At 47.6% G+C, this 1,697-nt stretch overlaps 1 pseudogene; it reads left to right on the top strand.

Annotated features, from left to right (window-relative positions):
• The first annotated feature begins 348 nt into the window (after positions 1-348).
• Positions 349-506, top strand: LOC114233775 (U2 spliceosomal RNA; annotated as a pseudogene).
• The last annotated feature ends 1,191 nt before the right edge of the window (positions 507-1,697 follow it).

The raw sequence follows: 1,697 nt of genomic DNA, 5'->3' as shown, positions 1-1,697 counted from the left end.
CAGCCTGACAGCTCTGGGGAGGCCAACTTCTTCTGGCAGCTGATTAATCACAAGTTCACTGCCCTCCCGCAGTGCTCAGCTCCCCGAGGCCTGGCTTCCCAGCACCCCCTGCCTCCCTACCACTGTGGGCTGGGTGGGTACAGGAGAGGATGGGGCATCTGTCTTCATACTCCCTCTCCTTTCTTAGATCTGAGCCTCTTGGGATTGGAATGTGAGCTGTCTCCCCAGAGAGGTTCTACTGGAAGTCGAGATGTCTGAGCCAAAGCCTCCTTAGAGATCTTCTAGTCCAGAGAGGCAAATTGGCTGCTTTTGTTTTGCTTTTCAGTCTGAAAAGAAAAGGCAAAAAAGATCGCTTCTCGGCCTTTTGGCTAAGATCAAGTGTAGGGAAAAAAAAAAGATAGAAAAGAATTAGTTGCCAGCATCAGAACAGAAATAGATTGCACGTAAAAATCTGTTTTTGGCTTTCCTTTAAAAATGCAAAGATTTGATATTTCTGAGCTGGCTTTCCCAGAGCTGAGTTGAGGCTGCTCCAGACAGAGCCCACCACAACCACCTCAGCCCTCCACATTACTGCACAGGCTTTGAGCTTTCCACCTCCCTTGTTCTGAACCCCTCACTGGGGAAACTGAGGCCCACAGTGTGCAAGGAATGAGAGCCAGGCGTGTCAGTTAGCCTGGGACTGAGAGAACCTCCTGGTTTCATACCCCAGGGCTGCCTCTTAAGAGTTATGTGATCTTGGGCAAGTAACCAAAGAACCCCTCAGAGCTTTGGTTTTCTCATCTATGAAATGGACATACTGGCCGTGCACCTAGTGAGGAATAAAGTACATACTGCACATTACACATCTTGCACCATCAAGGAAGATACTCTTAATTTTGGCTAGGTAATACATGTGGTAATATATATTTTCCACTTAACATTCACACACACACACACACACACACACACAAAACTACTCCAGAACTTAATGGCTGAAAACAACAACATGTTATTGTCTCTTGCAGTTTTGTATGTTGACTCTGTTCACACAGGTGGTTCTCACCTGGGACACCTGGTGTTGTGGTCATTTGCATGAAGGTACAGTCATTTGCATGCTTGACTGGGGCTGAAATTCCCATGATGGCTCACTCATGTGGCTGGCCTAGGACATTAGCGCTCAGCTGGAGCTCAGATGGGACTGGGGACCACAGAGCCTACACAGGCCACTTGGTGAGGCTTCGGCTTCATGCCCACCATGGTGGCTGGGGTCTGAGAGAGTGTGTCCCAGAGCAAGCAATCCAAGAAGCATGATGTAGCTGCATGACCTTTTATGGCTTAGCCTTAAAGGTCACATAATGTCACTTGCACCATTCTTTATTGCTCTAAGCAGATGCAAACCCCCTCAGATCAAACAGGAGGGAACATAGACCCACCTCTCAAAGAACTTGGGGCCATATTTTAAAATTACCACAACATGCATGTAAACTGCAAAATAAGTCTTTTTTTCCACCCCATTTCCCTGGGGCTGAATTGCCCTCCTGGCAGCAGCCACTACTGACCAATTCCCTGTGTATCTTCCCAGAGGGAAGTCCACATATACGTGGGGTGAAAGTTTTACATATACAGATACCCCTACCCTCTGCTCAGGTTATCCCCACACTATTCCAACCTAAGAACAAAGTGGATTCTGATAGCCTCTCGGGTGAACTGTTTACCTA

This window comes from Eptesicus fuscus, chromosome 6 (genome assembly GCF_027574615.1).
Source record: "Eptesicus fuscus isolate TK198812 chromosome 6, DD_ASM_mEF_20220401, whole genome shotgun sequence".
Lineage (NCBI taxonomy): Eukaryota > Metazoa > Chordata > Mammalia > Chiroptera > Vespertilionidae > Eptesicus > Eptesicus fuscus.
The sequence above is the reverse complement of the archived record's forward strand: the minus strand, read 5'-3'. Positions and strand labels throughout refer to the sequence as shown.